Consider the following 12,449-nt stretch of genomic DNA (forward strand, 5'->3'; position numbering starts at 1 on the left):
TTGCGGGTCAACCTTGGCCAACAATCCCCGCAAATGCTGTTGCAAACATGAATTATCCTGGTTATTGGCACACACGCACGTAATCCGCAACGTAAAGTTCTCCTTATTTTAAATACGTTGCAATATTTACTCCCCGAAAAACAATTTGAGAGGATTTTTTTGCTAAGTTGGTTTGGGTTAATGAGTCAACTCCTGCTTGGCGCACTGAGCCGCTTCATGACCTCCACTTCCGCTTTGTAATGAGCGTAAGTACGTGGCTGGAACGCGTAAAAATATATATGATAATAATTACAAAAGAGTAACAAAAAAATGTAATTCAAAAAAATTCCAGGATTTGAAATTTAAACTTTTTCTGACCTTTTAAATATTCGTGCTCGAGCTAATTAGCACTGCCACGAAAAACCAAGATGACCGATTGGTGGGATTATAAGCTGTGTTGTAATAAGAGCGAACTTTTTCTCTACCCCCTCTTCTTCCACTCCACCCTTTTCAAACGAATTCAATGTCACTGCAGAAGCACTCGAAGCCTGTCTGCAAATAGTAATGGTACCGGGTTACTTTTGTACACAATGTTCCCGCTGTCACCTGCAGCGCAAACACACCTAATATAACTCCATGTTAATAGACACACGGTATGTAACTATGTTCGCAGTACGTAACTGCAGTGCGTTTGTATACACATACACAAACAGCGGGGGAAAAAAACGCATCTGCGTAATCACTTACACGAGTTATTTTATTTTTTTACCATCAGAATTGACCCTGAATGCAGGTCAGCTGTAACAAAAAGGCAACCTGTGACCTGCACGGTTGGCATTATTTATTTACTTTAAAAAATGTTCTCTTTAAACATTCGGTGAGCGTGGAGGGAATGGTTTGGGTGGTGGTGTAAGAAATAGCGGTAGTTATTTCGCTCAGCGATGGAAATCGGCGCGAGCACCTTGGCGTTTCCGTGGCGGCATCAAAACCTCACCACTGTGATTTGTCAAAGTGATCCCGGCAGTCTGACTGCGGTTACCATGAAAATGTGGAAACGTGCGCCTCCGATCTGGGACGCAATGACTGCGATGCCGTGGGGAATTCGTGTTTAAAATTTGCAACATCAAACCCCTACTCTCCTCTCTTCCTAGCCCGCCCACCCCCACCTCCACCACAATTCCTTGACTCGCTATTCCCGTGCAAGCCCCCGCATAGCAAATTCCACCAAGTAGGGCGCTGAATCGCAAAATTGCCACAAATTGAGATGCGCCCCTGCAGGTTACAAAAGCAACAAATATTTATGAATACATGGGAATTATTTACTTGGCCGCTATTTGTCAGTTAAGCGGAGGTTGTTTGAACATACTTCACCACGCTGGTCATTGTGGGTAGGTGAAGAGAAGGGCCTAGCAGCGGTTCAGACATCGAATGCCACCGATTTTAACTGGGTTTTTTTACAATATACTAAATATCAGAGCGCTGCACTGCAAATTCTATTGTTTTATTTAACTTCCATGCTCTCACAGCTATGCTTCCTGATTTCAACAACCTGTACTGACCAGTGTGGTGAAGTATGGTCAAACGACCCCACCCACGGCTGACCGAAACATAAAAAAGGTGTGGATTTATTTTCTCGGCTCCGATGCCACCGCCGCCCGAGCGCCCCGTCTGAATGAGCATCTGTGGACTCGTTCCGGCGTCTTCGCCGATCTTGAGCTGTGTGTAGGCGAGCTCTCGGCTCACTCGTCCGTCCACTGCACAAAGATCCCCCCCCCCCCCCCCCCGTACAGCCTTAACAGACAGGTGGGACAAGTGCTGTTAGCGAGCAGCACACGCGAGGGGGTGGGTGGCCAGCACCACACCTGGCCGTTTTAGTCTCTTCAGTGCTGATTTATATACAGTGAGGGAAAAAAGTATTTGATCCCCTGCTGATTTTGTACGTTTGCCCACTGACAAGGAAATGATCAGTCTAAAATTTTAATGGTAGGTTTATTTGAACAGTGAGAGACAGAATAACAACAACAAAAATCCAGAAAAACGCATGTCAAAAATGTTATAAATTTATTTGCATTTTAATGAGGGAAATAATTATTTGACCCCTCTGCAAAACATGACTTAGTACTTGGTGGCAAAATCCTTGTTGGCAATCACAGAGGTCAGACGTTTCTTGTAGTTGGCCACCAGGTTTGCACACATCTCAGGAGGGATTTTGTCCCACTCCTCTTTGCAGATCTTCTCCAAGTCATGAAGGTTTCGAGGCTGACGTTTGGCAACTCAAACCTTCAGCTCCCTCCACAGATTTTCTATGGGATTAAGGTCTGGAGACTGGCTAGGCCACTCCAGAACCTTTGATGTGCTTCTTCTTGAGCCACTCCTTTGTTGCCTTGGCCATGTGTTTTGGGTCCTTGTCATGCTGGAATACCCATCCACGACCCATTTTCAATGCCCTGGCTGAGGGAAGGTTCTCACCCAAGATTTGACAGTACATGGCGCCGTCCATCGTCCCTTTGATGCAGTGAAGTTGTTCTGTCCCCTTAGCAGAAAAACACCCCCAAAGCATGTTTCCACCTCCATGTTTGACGGTGGGGATGGTGTTCTTGGGGTCATAGGCAGCATTCTTCCTCCTCCAAACACGGCGAGTTGAGTTGATGCCAAAGAGCTCTATTTTGGTCTCATCTGACCACAACACTTTCACCCAGTTGTCCTCTGAATCATTCAGATGTTCATTGGCAAACTTCAGACGGGCATGTATATGTGCTTTCTTGAGCAGGGGGACCTTGCGGGCGCTGCAGGATTTCAGTCCTTTACGGCGTAGTGTGTTACCAATTGTTCTCTTGGTGACTATGGTCCCAGCTGCCTTGAGATCATTGACAAGATCCTCCTGTGTAGTTCTGGGCTGATTCCTCACCGTTCTCATGATCATTGCAACTCCACGAAGTATGGTCAAACTAGCCACGCGACTGAAAAGAACGAGAGGGCCTCCATCGTAGCAGTGGATTGACAAAGAGCTTCAAATTATAATTATTACCAATACACTTATATTTATATAACTCCATGTTAATAGACATACGGGTGAACTCTGGTTATCCGTCTCTCATTTGGGGAATGTTGAGTTTATCCACTTCTAATTTGGGGAATGTGGCATTGCAACACCAAGCCCTGAACAGAGACGGCTAATTTATTGTCACGCACAGCGATGTTAGTGTACAAATTACCGTGAAAAAACACGGCGACAGTCAGAGGAACAGTGGCAACACAAGCCAACCATCTTGTCAGAACTATAAAATTGTACATTTACACGCGATAACAAGTGCATGTTCAAAACTTTGTGACGTAGGGGTTGGAATTCAAGCATACTTTCATGGTGACACTGCAACACACATGCTAACAGACTATACAATTGTTTAAAATGCAAACGTAATTGCAATACTCAGGCATGTTTTTTTAACAGTTTGAATGTGTCTCAGGGGAAACATTCATACTGAGGCCATTCGATGTCGCAACGAAATCCACGCAAACATTACTGGGATTGAGTAAAATTGCCTTACAATTTCGATTTAAAGCTTTCGTGACTGCAAGGATTCATCTTCTATGGTTCTTTCGGTAAAGTCACGTAGAATGAGAATAAAATAATAAATTAATAAAATATTATTGTGTTATTTTATTTTATCAATTTATTATTTTATTATCATTCTATGTGACTTTACCGAAAGAACTAAAGAAGATGCCTTAGAATTATTACGGAGAGAACACAATCATCTCCACGCTCGTACTCCAATGTGGGAATCACAGCCTTAGGGCAAAGGTATTGCCTCGGGGATTTTACCACGGGGCCTAGGGGATTTTACCACGGGGCCTAGGGGATTTTACCACGGGGCCTCGGGGATTTTACCGCTGGGCCAAGGGGATTTTACCGCTGGGCCTCGGGGATTTTACCGCTGGGCCAAGGGGATTTTACCGCTGGGCCAAGTGGATTTTACCACGGGGCCAAGGGGATTTTACCACGGGGCCAAGTGGATTTTACCACGGGGCCTCGGGGATTTTACCACTGGGCCTTAGGGATTTTACCACGGGGCCTCGGGGATTTTACCACGGGGCCTAGGGGATTTTACCACGGGGCCTAGGGGATTTTTTGCGCGGTTTCTGCTCCGATGGCAGCCAATGGTATGGGCCCCCGCTCAGGGTGATCCTACATCACTCCCTGAGGGGGACCCTTCGCCGTCTCTCTCTGGGTTCCAGCGCCGCCATCGTGCCAACCGCGGAGCCTTCAACCGAGCCCCCCCACCACCACCGCCGCCGCCGCCGCCGACCCGGCGAAGATGAAGCCGTGCCCGGGTGCGGTCAAGGGATGGCTCCCTATTGCTCAACCACGTTATGTATGCTGATGATTTGGTAATAGCTGCTCAGTCAGAGGAGGAGTTGGAGACGCTGCTGCTGAGACTGGAGCGTGCCACTAAGAGGTGGGGCCTTACCATCAGCCCCACCAAAACTAAGCACCTGCCTGGGTATTTTGTACCATCGGACACTCCACCCCCACAACTCCCAATCGGTGATGGGGCAGTTGTGGAGAGAGTGGAGAGTTTCCCATACCTGGGCAGTGTGCTTATGACTGGCTCCAGTTTAACAGCAGAGGTCTCACTCCGAATCAGTCGAGCGGCAATATCTTTTCATCAGTTGCGTAATGCTGTGTGGAAGCTACCTGGTCTGTCGCTCCGCACTAAGCTTCAGGTCTTCTCGGCCACGGTCATTCCCTCCCTTCTCTACGCTTGCGAAACGTGGACCCCCCTAATGGAACATCTTCGCCGGTTAGAAACATTTAGGCTGGCCTGCCTACGATCCATCCTGGGTTTAACCAGACTGGATTGTGTGAGGAGCTCACAAATCCTTGAAAGATCTGGGCAGGGTCCCATCGGTGAGCTCCTCCGGCAGGCAAGGCTGCGATGGCTGGGTCATGTAGCCCGCATGCCCAGCCACCGCATGCCGAAACAGCTTTTGTTTGGCCGGATTGAGGGGGCTAAGCGGGCGCGGCACGGGCTAGAGAAGAGATGGAGTGATGTGGTACAGGAGGACGTGGAGCTGAGTGGACTTGCCGATGACTGGTACCAGCGGTGTCAAGATCGGCCTCTGTGGAGGAGGCTCGTGAAGGATGCTACTGGGCAGTTGGAGGCAGTCGCCCTCCAACAACAACGGAGGGCGGAGGAGCGACGCTCACAACAGCGAGCGGAGCGCCGGGTGGCTAAAGCACAGCAGGTTGGCACAGTAGGGGGCACAGGTGGTGCATCAGCCAGTTATCTCAGTCAGTCGACCCGTGGCACCTGGGTCTGCCCCGTGACCTCCTGCCAGCGGGCGTTCGACACTTCACGTGGCCTCAGGGTGCACATAGCCTGGCACAAGCGTCGTGGTGACGTCACCGCCACTTAGTGGCGAATGCCGGTTGTTGTTGTTGGTTGACTGGGTGAGTGAGTGGGTGATTGTGGGTGTGTGGATAAGTGGGTGGGTGAGTGGATGAGTGGGTGAGTGGTTGAGTGGGTGGTTGACTGGGTGAGTGGGTGGGTGTGTGGATGAGTGGGTGGGTGAGTGAGTGGGTGAGTGGTTGAGTGAGTGGGTGAGTGGTTGAGTGAGTGGGTGAGTGAGTGGTTGACTGGGTGAGTAAGTGGGTGAGTGGGTGAGTGAGTGGGTGAGTGGGTGGGTGAGTGGGTGAGTGAGTGGGTGGTTGACTGGGTGAGTGAGTGGGTGATTGTGGGTGTGTGGATAAGTGGGTGGGTGAGTGGATGAGTGGGTGAGTGGTTGAGTGGGTGGTTGACTGGGTGAGTGGGTGGGTGTGTGGATGAGTGGGTGGGTGAGTGAGTGGGTGAGTGGTTGAGTGAGTGGGTGAGTGGTTGAGTGAGTGGGTGAGTGAGTGGTTGACTGGGTGAGTAAGTGGGTGAGTGAGTGAGTGGGTGAGTGAGTGGGTGGGTGAGTGGTTGAGTGAGTGGGTGAGTGGTTGGGTGAGTGGTTGAGTGGTTGAGTGAGTGAGTGAGTGGTTGACTGGGTGAGTAAGTGGGTGAGAGAGTGAGTGGGTGAGTGGTTGAGTGAGTGGGTGAGTGGTTGAGTGAGTGGGTGAGTGGGTGAGCGGTTGACTGGGTGAGTAAGTGGGTGAGTGGTTGAGTGAGTGGGTGAGTGGGTGGGTGAGTGGGTGAGTGAGTGGGTGAGTGGTTGAGTGAGTGGTTGACTGGGTGAGTAAGTGGGTGAGTGGGTGAGTAAGTGGTTGAGTGGGTGAGTGAGTGGGTGAGTGAGTGGTTGACTGGGTGAGTGAGTGGGTGATTGTGGGTGTGTGGATAAGTGGGTGGGTGAGTGGATGAGTGGGTGAGTGGTTGAGTGGGTGGTTGACTGGGTGAGTGGGTGGGTGTGTGGATGAGTGGGTGGGTGAGTGAGTGGGTGAGTGGTTGAGTGAGTGGGTGAGTGGTTGAGTGAGTGGGTGAGTGAGTGGTTGACTGGGTGAGTAAGTGGGTGAGTGAGTGAGTGGGTGAGTGAGTGGGTGGGTGAGTGGTTGAGTGAGTGGGTGAGTGGTTGGGTGAGTGGTTGAGTGGTTTAAGTGAGTGAGTGAGTGGTTGACTGGGTGAGTAAGTGGGTGAGAGAGTGAGTGGGTGAGTGGTTGAGTGAGTGGGTGAGTGGTTGAGTGAGTGGGTGAGCGGTTGACTGGGTGAGTAAGTGGGTGAGTGGTTGAGTGAGTGGGTGAGTGGGTGGGTGAGTGGGTGAGTGAGTGGGTGAGTGGTTGAGTGAGTGGTTGACTGGGTGAGTAAGTGGGTGAGTGGGTGAGTAAGTGGTTGAGTGGGTGAGTGAGTGGGTGAGTGAGTGGTTGACTGGGTGAGTGAGTGGTTGACTGGGTGAGTGGGTGAGTGAGTGAGTGGTTGACTGGGTGAGTAAGTGGGTGAGTGGGTGAGTGAGTGGTTGACTGGGTGAGTGGGTGAGTGAACCAGAGAATCAACCCCCTCCTACGGGGGGAGGGCGTTCCGACGGCGTCTGCAGGCCGCCTCTACCGGTGACTCCACCTGCACACTAGAACATCGGATCATGGTGTAAGAATTTGTACTACAATACACACTGCACCATAGACTCAACACTGCACCATAGACTCAACACTGCACCATAGACTCAACACTGCACCATAGACTCAACACTGCACCATAGACTCAACACTGCACCATAGACTCAACATTGCACCGTAGACTCAACATTGCACCATAGACTCAACACTACCCATAGACTCAACACTGCACCATAGACTCAACACTGCCCATAGACTCAACACTGCACCATAAACTCAACATTGCACCATAGACTCAACACTGCACCACAGACTCAACACTACACCACAGACTCAACACTGCACCATAGACTCAACACTGCACCATAGACTCAACACTGCCCATAGACTCAACATTGCACCATAGACTCAACACTGCACCATAGACTCAACATTGCACCATAGACTCAGCACTGCACCATAGACTCAACACTGCACCATAGACTCAACACTGCCCATTGACTCAACACTGCACCATAGACTCAACACTGCCCATTGACTCAACACTGCACCATAGACTCAACACTGCACCATAGACTCAACACTGCACCATAGACTCAACACTGCACCATAGACTCAACACTGCACCATAGACTCAACATTGCACCATAGACTCAACACTGCACCACAGACTCAACACTGCCCATAGACCCAACACTGCACCATAGACTCAACACTGCACCATAGACTCAACACTGCACCATAGACTCAACATTGCACCATAGACTCAACACTGCACCACAGACTCAACACTGCCCATAGACCCAACACTGCACCATAGACTCAACACTGCACCATAGACTCAACACTGCACCATAAACTCAACACTGCCCACAGACTCAACACTGCACCACAGACTCAACATTGCACCATAAACTCAACACTGCACCATAGACTCGACACTGCCCACAGACTCAAAACTACCCATATGCTCAACATTGCCCATAGACTCAAGACCTCACCTCCGATTGAGTTTTAGTGGTAGTAGTAGTAATTGATGAGTAGTTATAGTGGTAGTAGTATTTTTCGTAGATATAGTGGCAGTAGTAGCAGTGGTAGTTGTAGTTGTAGTAGTACCGGTGCTAATGGTTGTAGTAGTACTGGTAGTAGCGGTAGTAGTACCAGTAGTAGTACTGGTAGTAGTAGTACTGGTAGTAGTAGTACTGGTAGTAGTACTGATAGTAGTAGTACTGGTAGTAGCGGTAGTAGTAGTTGTAGTACTGGTAGTAGTACTGGTAGAAGTAGTAGTACTGGTAGTAGTACTGGTAGTAGTAGCAGTGGTAGTAGTAGTACCAGTGCTACTGGTTGTAGTAGTACTGGTAGTAGCGGTAGTAGTACCAGTAGTACTGGTAGTAGTAGTACTGGTAGTAGTAGTACTGGTAGTAGTAGCAGTGGTAGTAGTAGACCCGGTGCTACTGGTTGTAGTAGTACTGGTAGTAGCGGTAGTAGTACCAGTAGTAGTACTGGTAGTAGCGGTAGTAGTACCAGGTGTAGTACTGGTAGTAGTACTGGTAGTAGCGGTAGTAGTACCAGTAGTAGTAGTACTGGTAGTAGTACTGGTAGTAGTAGTTGTAGTACTGGTAGTAGTAGTACTGGTAGTAGTACTGGTAGTAGTAGCAGTGGTAGTAGTAGTACCGGTGCTACTGGTTGTAGTAGTACTGGTAGTAGCGGTAGTAGAACCAGTAGTACCAGTACTGGTAGCAGTAGTACTGGTAGTGGTAATAGTGGTAGTAGTATTAGTAGTACTGGTAGTAGTACTGGTAGTAGTAGTACCGGTGCTACTGGTTGTAGTAGTACTGGTAGTAGCGGTAGTAGTACCAGTAGTAGTACTGGTAGTAGTACTGGTAGTAGTAGCAGTAGTACTGGTAGTAGTAGTACTGGTAGTAGTACTGGTAGTAGTAGCAGTGGTAGTAGTAGTACCGGTGCTACTGGTTGTAGTAGTACTGGTAGTAGCGGTAGTAGTACCAGTAGTACCAGTACTGGTAGTGGTAATAGTGGTAGTAGTATTAGTAGTACTGGTAGTAGTAGTACTGGTAGTAGTAGTACCGGTGCTACTGGTTGTAGTAGTACTGGTAGTAGCGGTAGTAGTACCAGTAGTAGTACTGGTAGTAGTACTGGTAGTAGTAGCAGTAGTACTGGTAGTAGTAGTACTGGTAGTAGTACTGGTAGTAGTAGCAGTGGTAGTAGTAGTACCGGTGCTACTGGTTGTAGTAGTACTGGTAGTAGCGGTAGTAGTACCAGTAGTACCAGTACTGGTAGCAGTAGTACTGGTAGTGGTAATAGTGGTAGTAGTATTAGTAGTACTGGTAGTAGTACTGGTAGTAGTAGTACTGGTAGTAGTAGTACCGGTGCTACTGGTTGTAGTAGTACTGGTAGTAGCGGTAGTAGTACCAGTAGTAGTACTGGTAGTACTGGTAGTAGTAGCAGTAGTACTGGTAGTAGTAGTACTGGTAGTACTGGTAGTAGTAGCAGTGGTAATAGTAGTACCGGTGCTACTGGTTGTAGTAGTACTGGTAGTAGCGGTAGTAGTACCAGTAGTACCAGTACTGGTAGCAGCAGTACTGGTAGTGGTAATAGTGGTAGTAGTATTAGTAGTACTGGTAGTAGTACTGGTAGTAGTAGTACTGGTAGTAGTAGTACCGGTGCTACTGGTTGTAGTAGTACTGGTAGTAGCGGTAGTAGTACCAGTAGTAGTACTGGTAGTAGTACTGGTAGTACTGGTAGTAGTAGCAGTAGTACTGGTAGTAGTACTGGTAGTAGTACTGGTAGTAGTAGCAGTGGTAGTAGTAGTACCGGTGCTACTGGTTGTAGTAGTACTGGTAGTAGCGGTAGTAGTACCAGTAGTACCAGTACTGGTAGCAGTAGTACTGGTAGTGGTAATAGTGGTAGTAGTAGTTGTAGTACTGGTAGTAGTACTGGTAGTAGTACTGGTAGTAGCGGTAGTAGTAGTTGTAGTACTGGTAGTAGTACTGGTAGTAGTACTGGTAGTAATACTGGTAGTGGTAGTACAGTAGTAGTACTAGTTGTCGTAGGCCTTGTAGTAGTACCGCTAGTACTAATACCACAACTAGTAGTATTAGTGGTACTACTACTAGTACTACTAGTAGTAGTACCAGTACTAGTAGTACTGGTACTACTACTACTCGTGGTAGTAGTAGTACCAGTACTAGTAGTACTGGTACTACTACACGTGGTACTCGTGGTAGTAGTACCGCTAGTACTAATACAACTAGTAGTATTAGTGGTACTACTACTACCAGTACTAGTAGTACTGGTACTAGTAGTACTGGTACTAGTAGCCGCATCTTCACTGCCCTACTGGAGGTGATCAGTCTGCAGCTGGAGACGTCAACGTGGGCACAGGAGCAGCGCCGCCATTGCGGATCGCGAATCGTGGTTTTTATCATCGATTCCCTCTTGTCGAGTCGATCCGGAATTGCCGCAGGCATTAAACGTCGATTCTTCGGCTGGCGAATCGTTTGGTAAACGATTCCTTCGACAAGCAATTCCTTTGTTCACGTGACACGCACATTCCCTGATTGGCTCACATCGCCTCCCTCCTCAAAGCCCCCTCAGCACGAGACAGCCCCTCCCCCCCACCCATAGCAGAGTGTATAGTAGTGTATAGTGGTGTAGTGTATAGTGTAGTGTATAGTAGTGTATAGTGTAGAGTAGTGTATAGTGGTGTAGTGTATAGTAGTGTATAGTCGTGTAGTGTATAGTAGTGTATATTACTATAGTGTATAGTCATGTATAGTAGTGTATAGTGGTGTAGTGTATAGTAGTGTATAGTGATGTATAGTGGTGTAGTGTATAGTAGTGTATAGTGGTCTAGTGTATAGCAACATATAGTGTAGTGTATAGTAGTGTATATTACTATAGTGTATAGTCATGTATAGTAGTGTATAGTGGTGTAGTGTATAGTAGTGTATAGTGTGTATAGTGGTGTAATGTATTGTAGTGTATAGTGTAGTGTATAGTAGTGTATATTACTATAGTGTATAGTAGTGTAGTGTATAGTGGTGTAGTGTATAGTAGTGTATAGTGGTGTAGTGTATATTACTAAAGTGTATAGTCATGTATAGTAGCGTATATTACTATAGTGTATAGTAGTGTAGTGTATAGTGGTGTAGTGTATAGTAGTGTATAGTGGGGTAGTGTATAGTAGTGTATATTACTAAAGTGTATAGTCATGTATAGTAGTGTATAGTGTAGTGTATAGCGGTGTAGTGTATAGTAGTGTATAGCGGTGTAGTGTATAGTAGTGTATTGTAGTGTATAGTGATGTATAGTGGTGTAGTGTATAGTAGTGTATAGTGTAGTGTATAGTAGTGTATAGTGGTCTAGTGTATAGCAAAATATAGTGTAGTGTATAGTAGTGTATATTACTATAGTGTATAGTGTAGTGTATAGTGGTGTAGTGTATAGTAATGTATAGTGGTGTATAGTGGTGTTGTGTATAGTGTATAGTAGTGTATATTACTATAGTGTATAGTGATGTATAGTGGTGTAGTGTATAGTAGTGTGTAGTGTAGTGTGTAGCAGTGTATTTTACTATAGTGTATAGTGATGTATAGTGGTGTAGTGTATAGTAGTGTATAGTGTAGTGTATAGTAGTGTATAGCAGTGTATATTACTATAGTGTATAGTGATGTATAGTGTAGTGTATAGTGGTGTATGGTAGTGTAGTATACAGTATTGTGTGTAGTGTATAGTGTAGTGTATTGTAGTGTAGCCTATATTACTGTGTATAGCAGCGTATAGTGTAGTGTATAGCAAGGTATATTCCTATAGTGTATAGTGATGTATAGTAGTGTATAGTGCAGCGTAGTGTATAGTAGTGTATAGTGGTCTAGTATATAGCAGCATATAGTGTAGTGTATAGTAGTGTATATTACTATAGTGTATAGTCATGTATAGTAGTGTATAGTGTAGTGTATAGTGGTGTAGTGTATAGTAGTGTATAGTGTGTATAGTGGTGTTGTGTATAGTAGTGTATAGTGCAGTGTATAGTAGTGTATATTACTATAGTGTATAGTGATGTATAGTGGTGTAGTGTATAGTAGTGTATAGTGTATAGTAGTGTATAGCAGTGTATATTACTATAGTGTATAGTGATGTATAATGGTGTAGTGTATAGTAGTGTAGTGTATAGTGGTGTATGGTAGTGTAGTATACAGTATTGTGTGTAGTGTATAGTAGTGTAGCCTATATTACTGTGTATAGCAGGGTATAGTGTAGTGTATAGCAGTGTATATTACTAGTGTATAGTGATGTATAGTAGTGTATAGTGCAGTGTAGTGTATAGTAGTGTATATTACTAGTGTATAGTGATGTATAGTAGTGTATATTGGTGTATGGTAGTGTAGTGTACAGTATTGTGTGTAGTGTATAGTGTAGTGTA

Source organism: Petromyzon marinus, unplaced genomic scaffold (genome assembly GCF_048934315.1).
Source record: "Petromyzon marinus isolate PM22_M1 ecotype Great Lakes invasive population unplaced genomic scaffold, UKy_Petmar_22M1.pri1.0 PM_G_Scaffold_54, whole genome shotgun sequence".
In the NCBI taxonomy this organism is placed as follows: domain Eukaryota; kingdom Metazoa; phylum Chordata; class Hyperoartia; order Petromyzontiformes; family Petromyzontidae; genus Petromyzon; species Petromyzon marinus.